Genomic DNA, 14,077 nt, shown 5'->3' with positions numbered 1-14,077 from the left:
CTTTAATTTTTTGTCTCTTAAAGAAGTGGAGAGAAGAAAGGAGAGTAGGTATGCATTGAGTTTATTTCATCCCCACTTACCTCCTTGATGATATTTTTGTCAAATATATTGCATTTCTTTCTTTTATAGCTCCAACAACACAATTTATAGATATATAAATATAGACATAGATATATATGCAATTGTTTTTTAAATCAATTAATAGAAAGAAGATGTAATACGTATTTGTAATGGTTTCTATAATTACATAATTATCTTTACCAGTATAATTTGTCTTTTGTTGTTGTTGCTATTGTTTTTTAGTTACTGTGTAAAATCACTAGATTTCAAACAGAAGAGAATTTAACTGCTAATTTATTGGGGTTCCTTTGTACATGACAAGTCATTTTTCTCTTGCTGCTTTTAAGATTTTCCTTTTCTGGATTTAACATTTTCACTATGATACATCTGTGTGTAGATTTCTTTGCTTTTGTCCTACTTGCAGCTTATTAAGCAACTAGAATGTATAAAACAATAATTGTTTTCTCAAATTTGGGAAGGTTTCAGCCATTATTTCTTTATTTTTCTTCTCCTTTCTTTCACTATGTCTATAACAAATTAAAATGAAGGTCAAACAGAAAATGTGATAATAAAGGATAATTCATGACTAAGGTAAAATCAGAAGCAAAAGCCATTTCATAATTTCTTAAAGGAAATAGAATGGTGAACAAAGGATTAACATGCTAACACATTTATACAATAAGCTAGCATGCTAGTAGCAAAGTAAAATAAACCAGTTACTGAATAAATATAATTTTTAAAACAAAGAGAATAAGAAATTTATCACAATGCTAATGGTTTTTTGTATGCTAAAGAGATAGCAAAAATGAATATTTTAAATCTATAAGCTAAAAGTAGAATACATATCCAGCTACTAGGTTACTATATTACATCCTCCACTAAGCCAGCTAAAAATTTTCAGAGATGCAAAATAAGAAGAGAATTGAGAAAAATTCATCAAAATTTAATTGGCAAGAATATGAAAACTGGAAATGTATCAATTTCAAAATGATTGAAGGTACTAAGAAGGCAGAATTCTCATTTTTCCAAGTTTTTAGTATATAATTATAATGAGATGAAGATGATTTATTCTTAATTTCCTGAAGAGTGAAACTATAGAGATGAAAAGGTTATATTTAAATATAATGATATGATAGTTCTTTAGTACCTAATATTAGCTTTTTATGTAATTCAGTTGAATAAGCAACTATTGAACTTTTATTGTTTCATTCACTATTGAAGGAATTGAGACAAAGAGAAAGGTGATGCAGTTCCCTCACTCAGAAAGCTCACAGTTCAAGAATGGATGCAGATAAAAGCATAAAACTGTCATAATAAAATGTTATAAATGTAAAAAAAAATCATTCACAAAGTACAATATCATGAGTGTGTTTATTGTTATCAATGAGATCTGGAGATGCATCATGAAGGAATAAGATGTGAGCTATGTTAATAAGAAGAGATACAATTTTTTGAAGGCACAAAGAAAGAAAGACCTTTCCAAAGATGTGAAGAAATATGTTCAAACAAACAAAATTATGAAAAAGTTTAATGAAAGCAAAGATTATTGTGTGGCTGAGAAGAGAAAACAAGGCAGGGGATAATATCAGGTCAAATTGAAGATCAGAAGACAGATTATGAATAATCTTCAGCAAGACTTCAATATATATTAAAATAGGTTTTAATACTGAGGAAAACAAAGAAATATTTATATATACTTCATAGTAAGCTGACATGGTATGAATATCATTTTTAAAAACTTGCTCTGGAAGCAACATGTAGAGTTTTAAAGGGTGAAACTGAAAACAGGGATCCAGTTAGAAGGCTAGTACCATAACTGGGAGAATTATTAATGATGACATAGGGTAAAGCTTTAGAATTTTTGATCGGGAGAAGAAAAAGAAATCTTAAAGTCACAGAATGGAATGGACAAAATTCCCATCAGTAGTAAGTTTCCAGTAAAAAAATTCTAACAATACATATATGATTCAATGATACTTAGGAGCATATTTGTGTGATTTCCTCAAGATGAGCTCAGTAGCTCAGTTATAGAAACTAAGAGTTATACAGGTGAATTTTCCAGATAAATACAAAATAAGGACAAAGAAGCAATGGAATACTCTCTCTTGTCATACATGTTTTTATGCCCAAGGGATTTAAAATTTAGGAGAAAGAATTCAAATCATTGACTTCAACTTGGTATGAAGTAATTTCTACTTAGAAGGCATAGGATTAGGAGTCTTTGGAAAAGAGCAGCAGTGATCTGGGCCTTTAAGAGACAGAGTTTCAAGTATTTGATAAATGGTGAAAGGTAGAATGCCCTGGTGTTGACCAAGTGTGCCTTTAGCTCAGGTCCTTAGTTGATTTGTAGCAGAATGCAGCAACATCAAAATCCTTTAGTACAATAGAGATGAAACGCAAATGAAAGAAGGAAGGTTAGCTTATTTAGAATAATTATTAAGACATGTACCTCGGTTAAGTGGAGATGAGGCAAAGAAAGTTCCCTATACTATAGCTACTCTAGCAGGAATAGGAGGAAGCATCATTGTATCCTCCTGGCCTATTTCGAGGTAGTTGTTCTTTCACCTGTGCTGTGCATTGTTCTGTCAATGGGATTTCATCCTACCTTAAAACACACACACACACACACACTCACACACACACACATACTCACACACACACACACACACTCACACACACACACATACACTTTTGCAAAAATGAATCCCACCTCTTTATTTGCTTTTCCCCTAGCATATAAAACGTTGTAAATTTTTTTAGTCACACTTTTAACTTCAACTCTTACCAATACGCTCAGGACTCACAAAGCTATAATTCCAGTCCTGAGTTTAAGAATGCTTCTTTATTCTACCTGAGTATCCCTTGTATGTATTCAGAATGTCTCAACTGAATATATATTCTCACATGTGTGTCCCTCCTCCTGGTTTCTTATCTCACTGTCCATTAAAAGGCACCACTATCCATTTAGTCCAAGCTCAAAGCTAGAAAGTCCTTCTAAATCTTTTTTCTCTCTCAATTTCCAGTTAAGTAGTATCCATCTCTTATTTCCATCACATCTTTTATAGCCTCCTTACCACTGCCTAGAGGAGACAATCATCCTTTCCCAGAGACTCCCATTTCTCCTCCCTTTCATTTATCCCTCATACTTTCATAGAGTGAAATGATTATTCTAAAGTGCAAAATAGATTATGCTATGTGCTCAGAGCTCACAACGCTCAGTAAGATAAATGTGAAATTCCTTAACATGGTCTTTCATCACCTGCTCCTTGATCAATTTTCAAGATTTTCTGCCACATCATGGAACCAATTACTAGTGGTTTTGCATAGTGAGAATAAAATAAGGAACAAAATGAAGAAAAATCTCTGCACCCACAGAGTTTACATTCAAATGGGAGGAAAAGAAATATTAATAATAATAACAAAAACAGCAACAACAACAATAATAATAATAATTGCTATGGAGAACATAGAGCAAGTTTAGGGGAATTACAGTTGGGTTTTGGAAGAAATTACTATTTTATATATTGTGATCAGGAGAAGTGTCATTGAGGTGATATTTGTGCAAGGACTTGAAGTACATGTAAATTTTAACTTGCAGAATTCCTCTTACCTTACACTGCTTTTCCACAGTACTTCACACGTTCTTACACACACACACGAATTATTTATTATGAGTATCTCCCCCACAACTAAATGCTTCATAAAATATACATCTTTGCCTTGTTCACTGACTCCTAGTTCCAGAAATAATACTCAGCACATAGTAGTCGCTCAATAAATATTTGATGACTATATGTATCACATTGAACTGGACTTCTACCACACTTGGAGAAAGCATCAAGTTAAAACAAATATAGTTAATATCCAGACTCACATATCGCAAAATAAAAGTTGGTCATGTAATCCCATTATGAATAAACTCAAACAGATTCTTGGCTTCATAGATCAGAGTCTCACAAGTTAATGCCAACATGTAGAGCCTGAAGCAACAGCAGTTGGAGCAACATATGTGACTTTACTCCCTGCCATTTCGGGAGAGAAACAATATAGAAACAGAAATGAGAACAACAAAGATTATACAAATATCCTGGGAGCATAATTCACTTTATTTTATAATGAACACTTGTAACGTGGCTATCATTCTAAATATCAGAGGTCTGAACATTTAATTTTCTAACGTGAAAGTAATTTGTTCTAATGTTACAACAGAATTTCAAGACAGAATATCTGAGTTCCATTTCAGTCTGCTCAGACATATTTCTGAGATGTCTTTCCCTCTTTGAGTAATATTTCAAGCTATTAGTTATTGATTGCTAATTATATGCTGGACATATTTTCACATGTAATCTTCATGAAATTTCTACAACATAGATTTTATTATCTCTATTTTATGGTTGAGAAAAGAAGGAGAAAAGTTAGATAAGTTGCCTCAAAACCACATAAGAAATGGTGTAGTGGAGATGGGAAATTGCATCTGCCAGCATTCAAAGCTCAGGCTTTTAACCATTATTTTACTCTGCCTTGATTTTTACCTATGGGGGGACGTGAGTTCAGGGTCTTCCTACTCTGCCATCTTGTCCATTCCTCTCTTCTGCCTTGTAAAAGGAACAGTATCATATCAATATATATACTGTGCAGAATTGTTTCCTACTTGGTTGCTTTAAAAAGAAAGAAAGAAAGAAAGAAATGTTACTGAAGTTAAAAGAGACAAAAATTGACATCTTGCTTTAAATTATGTATTTTCAGGAAATTAGGAGCAACCTACTTCTTCATATTGAATTTGAAGAAACTATAAGTTTAAATGTTTGAGTCTTTAAAATTTATATTAAGTCATGGGCTTCCCTGGTGGCACAGTGGTTGAGAGTCCGCCCGCCGATGCAGGGGACACGGGTTCGTGACCCGGTCCAGGAGGATCCCACATGCCGCGGAGCGGCTGGGCCCGTGAGCCATGGACGCTGAGCCTGCGCGTCCGGAGCCTATGCTCTGCAACTGGAGAGGCCACAACAGTGAGAGGCCCGCATACCACAAAAAAAACAAAAATAAAAGTAGTCCCTGTCTTCTCCCCGAGTCTGAATCTTGTCCTGATTTTCTTTGTGGTACCTTTATTGCTTCAGGCCTGATTTTCTCTCCACCACTAAGGCTTCACTGATATCAACAGTTTGATTATCATAATTTCTTTCTGTCAATTTATTTAATATTTATTTAGTATCTTCAGTGCCAGACACTCCACTAAACATTAATTATACAGTGATGAGTAAAATAAACCATAATATATTCACCCATCTCAGGTCAGGCATATTCCTTTTGCAACCAAGATTGGTTATACCAATAATTATCATTGTAGGTTAACTAGCAATTGTAATAACAGTTCCATGATATAACCACACACACATGCACACATGCACAGATGTACAACAAACACATATACAATAATTAGGAAACCCCTGCACCACCACTTCCATATTCAGTTACATATTGCATTACAGTAACCTTGATCACGTGAGGTTCACCTATACAAGCATGCCAATAGGTTGAAAAATATTAATTATATATTTCCTAAAATTGAATTCAGGCTTTCATTTTATTCAGACCTAATATAGTAATAGAATCATTAGTTTGGTGGTCATTTTGGCAATGGGATTAGCAATAGTATGCATATCAGATTTTTGCCACTGAATGTATTTGGTTACATTAAGACAATAAATTCCTTAAGCAAAAATTTAAGAACCTCTACTAGCCCATGTAAATAAATTATGTCTATTATAAACCATCTGTGATAGATAGATGATGGATAGGTAGATAGATCTCTAGACCAGGAATCAGTAGACAGGTCAAACCTGTAGGCCAAATATTACCCTTGGTGTGCTTTAGTATGGCCCTTGAGTTAAAAATCATTTCTATAGTTTTATAAGGTTATAAAAGAATTCAAAAAAGGATATGACTGTTGCCATACCTGGTCTGCAAAACCTAAAATATTTACTATCTGACTCTTTAAAGAAAAAGTGTGCCAACTCCTGATAGTGAATTTGAATCAAGATTCTTACTTCACGGAAGCTGAGAGGGACAAAGCGAGCAGGCGGTGGAAGAAAGGAAGAAGCCTTCGGAAGCTGTTGAACATCAGAGCTCTCTTAAATTCTTGAGAATTCCCTTCTTTATGCGTTTGGGTGGGACAACAGAGCTCATTACATCAGCTGTGAGAGCAGAGAAGAGACAGGGAAATCTCTCTGTGCAGCCTCGGAGGCAGCGGATTAAAGCTCCATGGTCCGCTTGATGTGCCCTGCGTCTGTGGAGTGCATGAATGGACAGCGAATCATCCCAACTTGAGGAGGTGGACTTTGAGGACGAGATTTAAGATTTTTTCCCCTTTTCCTCTTTTTACAACGAATTATCCCAAATTAAGGAGGTGGACTTTAAGAGCAAGATTTCAGACTTTTTTCCCTTTTCCTCTTTTTACAACGAATTATCCCAAATTGAGGAGGTGGACTTTGAGAGCAAGATTTTTGATTTTTTCCCCCTGTTCCCTTTTTGTGAATGTGTATGTGTATGCTTCTGTGTGAGATTTTCTCTGTATAGCTTTGGGTCCACCATATGTCCCAGGGTTCTATCTGTCCATTTTTTTTTTCAAAAATTACTTTTTATTTTAATAACGCTACTATATTTTATACTTTATTCTATTTTACCTTATCTTCTCTCTTTCTTTTTTTTCCTACTTTCCCTGCCTCCCTCCCTCCCTCCATCCGCCCCTCCTTTCTTTCTTTCTCTCTTTCTTTCCTTCCTCCCTCCCTACCTCTCTCCTGTCTTTCTTTCCTTCTTTCCTTCTTTCTTTTTTTCTTTCTTCCTTTCTTTCTTTCCTTCCTCACTCCCTCCTGTCTTTCTTTCTATCTTTCTTTCATTCCTTCCTCCCTCCCTCCCTTCTTCCTTTCACTTCTTCTTTCCTTCCTCCCTCCAACACTCCCTTCTTCCTTTCACTCTTTTTTTTCTTTCCTTCCGCCCTCCTTCCCTCCTTTCTTTCTTTCTTTCTATCCTTCCTCCCTCCCTCGCTCCTTTATTTCTTTCTTCCTTCCATCATTCCTTCCTTTCTTTCCTTCTTCCTTTCTTACTCTCTCTCTTTAATTCTTCTAATAGTTCTTTCTTTCTACATTTTCTCCCTTTTATTATGAGCCAGGTAGATGAAAGACTCTTGGTGCTGCAGCCAGGAGTCAGTGCTGTGCCTCTGAAGTGGGAGAGCCAACTTCAGGACACGGGTCCACAAGAGACCTCCCAGATCCACATAATATCAAGTGGCGAAAATCTCCCAGAGATCTCCATCTCAACACCAGCACCCAGCTTCAGTCAATGACAAGCAAGCTACAGTGCTGGTCACCCTATACCAAGCAACTAGCAAGGCAGGAACACAACCCCACCCATTAGCAGAGAGGCTGCCTAAAAACATAATAAGACCACAGGCACCGCAAAACACACCACCAAACGTGGACCTGTCCATCAGAAAGACAAGATCGAGCCTCAACCACCAGAACACAGGCACTAGTCCCCCCCCACCAGGAAGCCTACACAATCTACTGAAACAACCTTAGCCACTGGGGACAGACACCAAAAACAATGGGAACTACGAACGTGCAGCCTGCAAAAAGGAGACCCGTAACATAGTAAGATAAGCAAAATGAGAAGACAGAAAAACACACAGCAGGTGAAGGAGCAAGATAAAAACCAACCAGACCTAACAAATGAAGAGGTAATAGACAGTCTACCTGAAAAAGAATTCAGAATAATGATAGTAAAGATAATCCAAGATTCTATTTCCAAGATCCAAAATCTTGGAAATAGAATAGATAAAATGCAAGAAACAGTTAACAAGGACTTAGAAGAAATAAAGATGAATCAAGCATTGACTAAAAACACAACAAGTGAGATGAAAAATACTCTAGATGGGATCAATAGCAGAATAACTGAGGCAGAAGAATGGATAAGTGAGGTGGAAGATAAAATAGTGGAAATAACTGCTGCAGAGCAAAATAAAGAAAAAAGAATGAAAAGAACAGAGGACAGTCTCAGAGACCTCTGGGACAACATTAAATGCACCAACATTCGAATTATAGGGGTTCCAGAAGAAGAAGAGAAAAAGAAAGGGACTGAGAAAATATTTGAAGAGATTATAGTTGAAAACTTCCCTAATATAGGAAAGGAAATAGTTAATCAAGTCCAGGAGACACAGAGAGTCCCATACAGAATAAACCAAAGGAGAAATACACCAAGACACATATTAATCACACTGTCAAAAATTAAACACAAAGAAATCATATTAAAAGCAGCAAGGGAAAAACAACAAATAACACACAAGGGAATCCCCATCAGGTTAACAGCTGATCTCTCAACAGAAACTCTACAAGACAGAAGGGAGTGGCCGGACATAATTAAAGTGATGAAGGAGAAAAACATGCAACCAAGATTACTCTACCCAGCAAGGATCTCATTCAGATTTGATGGAGAATTTAAAACCTTTACAGACAAGCAAAAGCTGAGAGACTTCAGCACGACCAAACCAGCTTTACAACAAATGCTAAAGGAACTCTAGGCAAGAAACACAACAGAAGGAAAATAAACACAATAATGAGCCCAAAATAATTAAGGAAATGGGAATAGGAACATACATGTCAATAATTACCTTAAATGTAAATGGACTAAATGCTCCCACCAAAAGACACATTGGCTGGATGGATACAAAAAAAAGACCCATATATATGCTGTCTACAAGAGACCCACTTCAGACCTACAGACACAAACAGATTGAAAGTAAGGGGATGGAAAAAGATATTGCATGCAAATGGAAATCAAAAGAAGGCTGGAGTACCAATTCTTATATCAGACAAAATAGACTTTAAAATAAAGACTATTAGAAGAGACAAAGAAGGACACTACATAATGATAAAGGGATCGATCCAAGAAGAAGATATAACAATTATAAATATATATGCACCCAACATAGGAGCACCTCAGTACATAAGGCAAATACTAGCAGCCATAAAAGGGGAAATCAACAGTAACACACTCAGAGTAGGGGACTTTAACACCCCACTTTCACCAATGGACAGATCATCCAAAATGAAAATAAATAAGGAAACACAAGCTTTAAATGATACATTAAACAAGATGGACTTAGTTGATATTTATAGGACATTCCATCCAAAAACAACAGAATACAAATTTTACTCAACTGCTCATGGAACATTCTCCAGGATAGATCATATCTTGGGTCACAAATCAAGCCTTGGTAAATTTAAGAGAATTGAAATTGTATCAAGTGTCTTTTCCGACCACAATGCTATGAGACTAGACATCAATTACAGGAAAAGATCTGTAAAAAATACAAACACATGGAGGCTAAACAATACACTACTCAATAACGAAGTGATCACTGAAGAAATCAAAGAGGAAATAAAAAAATACCTAGAAACAAATGACAATGGAGACACAAAGAACCAAAACCTATGGGATGCAGCAAAAGCAGTTCTAAGGGGGAAGTTTATAGCAATACAATCCTACCTTAAGAAACAGGAAACATCTCGAATAAACAACCTAACGTTGCACATAAAGCAATTAGAGAAAGAAGAACAAAAACATCCCAAAGTTAGCAGAAGGACAGAAATCATAAAAATCAGATCAGAAATAAATGAAAAAGAAATGAAGGAAACGATAGCAAAGATCAATAAAACTAAAAGCTGGTTCTTTGAGAAGATAAACAAAATTGACAAACCATTAGCCAGACTCATCAAGGAAAAAAAGGGAGAAGACTCAAATCAATAGAATTAGAAATGAAAAAGGAGAAGTAACAACTGACACTGCAGAAATACAAAAGATCATGAGAGATTACTACAAGCAACTCTATGCCAATAAAATGGACAACCTGGAAGAAATGGACAAATTCTTAGAAATGCACAACCTGCCAAGACTGAATCAGGAAGAAATAGAAAATATGAACAGACCAATCACAAGCACTGAAATTGAAACTGTGATTAAAAATCCTCCAACAAACAAAAGCCCAGGACCAGATGGCTTCACAGGCGAATTCTATCAAACATTTAGAGAAGAGCTAACACCTATACTTCTCAAACTCTTCCAAAATATAGCAGAGGGAGGAGCATTCCCAAACTCATTCTACAAAGCCACCATCACCTTAATACCAAAACCAGGCAAGGATATCAGAAAGAAAGAAAGCTACAGGCCAATATCACTGATGAACATAGATGCAAAAATCCTCAACAAAATACTAGCAAACAGAATCCAACAGCACATTGAAAGGATCATACACCATGATCAAGTGGGGTTTATTCCAGGAATGCAAGGATTCTTCAATATATGCAAATCAATCAACGTGATAAACCATATTAACAAATTGAAGGAGAAAAACCATATGATCATCTCAATAGATGCAGAGAAATCTTTCGACAAAATTCAACACCCATTTATGATAAAAACCTCTCCAGAAAGTAGGCATTGAGGGAACTTTCCTCAACATAATAAAGGCCATATATGACAAACCCACAGCCAACATCGTCCTCAATGGTGAAAAACAGAAAACATTTCCACTAAGATCAGGAACAAGACAAGGCTGCCCACTCACACCACTCTTATTCAACTTAGTTTTGGAAGTTTTAGCCACAGCAATCAGAGAAGAAAAGGAAATAAAAGGAATCCAAATTGGAAAAGAAGAAGTAAAGCTGTCACTGTTTGCAGATGACATGACACTCTACATAGAGAATCCTAAAGATGCTACCAGAAAACTACTAGAACTAATCAATGAATTTGGTAAAGTAGCAGGATACAAAATTAATGCACAGAAATCTCTGGCATTCCTGCACACTAATGATGAAAAATCTGAAAATGAAATCAATAAAACACTCCCATTTACCATTGCAACAAAAAGAATAAAATATCTAGGCATAAACCTACCTTAGGAGACAAAAGACCTGTATGCAGAAAATTATAAGACACTGATGAAAGAAATTAAAGATGATACAAATAGATGGAGAGATATACCATGCTCCTCCTGGATTGGAAGAATCAATATTGTGAAAATGACTCTACTACCCAAAGCAATCTACAGATTCAATGCAATCCCTATCAAACTACCACTGGCATTTTTCACAGAACTAGAATAAAAAATTTCAAAATTTATTTGGAAAAACAAAAGACCCTGAATAGCCAAAGCAATCTTGAGAACGAAAAACGGAGCTGGAGGAATCAGGCTCCCTGACTTCAGACTATACTACAAAGCTACAGTAATCAAGACAGTGTGGTACTGGCACAAAACCAGAAAGATAGATCAATGGAACAGGATAGAAAGCCCAGAGATAAACCCACGCACATATGGTCAACTTATCTTTGATAAAGGAGGCAGGAATGTACAGTGGAGAAAGGACAGCCTCTTCAATAAGTGGTGCTGGGAAAACTGGACAGGGACATGTAAAAGTATGAGATTAGATTATTCCCTAACACCATACACAAAAATAAGCTCAAAATGGATTAAAGACCTAAACATAAGGCCAGAAACTATGAAACTCTTAGAGGGAAACAGAGGCAGAACACTCTATGACATAAATCACAGCAAGATCCTTTTGGACACACCTCCTAGAGAAATGGAAATAAAAACAAAGATAAACAAATGGGACCTAATGAAACTTCAAAGCTTTTGCACAGCAAAGGAAACCATAAACAAGACCAAAAGACAACCCTCAGAATGGGAGAAAATATTTGCAAATGAAGCAACGGACAAAGGATTAATCTCCAAAATTTATAAACAGCTCATGCAGCTCAACAGCAAAATCAAACAACCCAATCCAAAAATGGGCAGAAGACTTAAATAGGCATTTCTCCAAAGAAGATATACAGACTGCCAACAAACACATGAAATAATGCTCAACATCACTAATCATTAGAGAAATGCAAATCAAAACTATAATGAGATATCATCTCACACCAGTCAGAATGGCCATCATCAAGAAATCTAGAAACTATAAATGCTGGAGAGGGTGTGGAGAAAAGCGAACACTCTTGCACTGCTGGTGGGAATGTGAATTGGTACAGCCACTATGGAGAACGGTATGGAGGTTTCTTAAAAAACTAAAAATAGAACTACCATATGACCCAGCAATCCCACTACTAGGCATATACCCTGAGAAGACCATAATTCAAAAAGAGACATGGACCAAAATGTTCATTGCAGCTCTATTCACAATTGCCTGGAGATGGAAACAACCTAAGTGTCCATCATCGGATGAATGGATAAAGAAGATGTGGCACATATATACAATGGGATATTACTCAGCCATAAAAAGAAACGAAACTGAGCTATTTGTAATGAGGTGGATAGACCTAGAGTCTGTCATACAGAGTGAAGTAACTCAGAAAGAAAAAGACGAATAATGTGTGCTAAAACATATATATGGAATTTAAGAAAAAAAAATGTCATGAAGAACCTAGGGGTAAAACAGGAATAAAGACACAGACCTACTTGAGAATGGACTTGAGGATATGGGGAGGGGGAAGGGTAAGCTGTGACAAAGCGAAAGGGAGGCATGGACATATATACAGTACCAAACGTAAGGTAGATAGATAGTGGGAAGCAGCCGCATAGCACAGGGAGATCAGCTCGGTGCTTTGTGACCGCCTGGAGGGGTGGGATAGGGAGGGTTGGAGGGAGGGAGACGCAAGAGGGAAGGGATGTGGGAACAGAGGTATATGTATGACTTATTCACTTTGTTATAAAGCAGAAATAAACAAACAAAAAAAAGATTCTTACTCCACAATTTAGGTATCTTGTGTATCCAAATGCTAATAGGTTGTTGTCAAAATCTAAATTAGAAATCTTAGTTTGCATATAGAAGTTTACAAATGCAAATTTATTAGAAATAGTAAAGTGGACAATAATTCCCTTGTCTTCCTTACTGATATTTTTAGTATATAAAAATGCTCACTCTGACATCTGTGCATTTTTTGTATCTAGTCAAACTGAATATGTATAGGCACTTTAAGAAAATAATACATCTTCTAAGTTATTGAAGGATTTTAGAACTGTCAGTTTTTCTTGGAAAATTTTAACATGATAACTCAGTCCAATGAGAGTCTATTTATACTATGTCATTCCTTTCATTTGTGTTCATACAATATTGATAGTTTAAATGTTTTAAGGAATACTTCATCTATTTATTTCTATGGCCCACAGAATATGGTTAAGGGCCTAGAGAATCGTTAATAATAGAAGGAACTCCCTTGCTTTTGTTGAGTGTCCTACGTCAACCTGGCAAAAGCATAATGCAACATATGGGTGTCACCACAGACATTTAAATTCAACATACTCAGTTTTCTGACACAGCCCAAAGCAGTAGGGAACTCCAACACTGTAGAGACTTTGATGGAAAACATATCCTCTTAAGATTACTAAACCAGTAATCTTTATATTTATTACAAACAGGCCTAATCAAAATCAATTACTGTTCAGCATTCTGAGAGCTGAAAAAAAACAGTGTAGTAAATATTAAAAAATCATTCCTAACTAAAGTTAATAGAATCTGTAGAATATCTCTGGCTCCCAATATTGGGGCCAAATGTCAATGTATGTACTTCCTTTATTTTTAAAATGTAGCCTAACAGTAATTGTCCAATCTGGGTTTATTGTGAAAAACATGTGAGATTTACTTCACTCTGTATGACAGACTCTAGGTCCATCCACTTCTCTATAAATGACCCAATTTTGTTCCTTCTTATGGCTGAGCAGTATTCCATTGTATATATGTACCCCACCTTCTTTATCCATTCATCTATCGATGGACATTTAGGTTGCTTCCATGTCCTGGCTATTGTAAATAGTGCTGCAGTGAACATTGGGGTGCATGTGTCTTTTTGAATTATGGTTTTCTAAGGGTAATCTGCTGTATAGCACAGGGAGCTCAGCTCAGTGCTCTGTGGTGACCTAGATAGGTGGGATGGGGGGGAGGGAGAATCAAGAGGGAAGGGATATATG

This window comes from Hyperoodon ampullatus (assembly GCF_949752795.1).
Source record: "Hyperoodon ampullatus genome assembly, chromosome: 1".
Lineage (NCBI taxonomy): Eukaryota > Metazoa > Chordata > Mammalia > Artiodactyla > Ziphiidae > Hyperoodon > Hyperoodon ampullatus.
This window is presented reverse-complemented; position numbering follows the sequence as displayed.